This window comes from Penaeus monodon, chromosome 27 (assembly GCF_015228065.2).
Source record: "Penaeus monodon isolate SGIC_2016 chromosome 27, NSTDA_Pmon_1, whole genome shotgun sequence".
Lineage (NCBI taxonomy): Eukaryota > Metazoa > Arthropoda > Malacostraca > Decapoda > Penaeidae > Penaeus > Penaeus monodon.
In genome coordinates, this window is record NC_051412.1 from 35,539,417 (window position 1) to 35,539,795 (window position 379).

Sequence of the window (379 nt, forward strand, 5' to 3'; positions counted from 1 at the left end):
AAGGCTTTACCTTCAAGTTATTTGCGTGTTAAGCGTTTACCTGTACTGCAAATCGCAGTCATGGAACTGATTAAATATGCTGCCGCTCTATCACTCTGGTAAACATTGGTGCATTTTGGATGGCATATTAATATGAATTTGCTGATATCCTGTTATATTCATGTTTGATTTTTTGCTCCTAAATCGCTTCAGATTTTTCTTGAATTTGTTAATGAAGAGAACACTACTCTCAGTCCTTTATCAAGAGAAATTGTATTAACGCGACGGAAACTGCAATTTTAATTTCCTCATCTATAAGCATTTTTTGAATGGAACGTTATCGGTAGTCGTATGATTAACCGTAAGATTTGGAACTGATTCTCATTTTCTGTGTATTTGT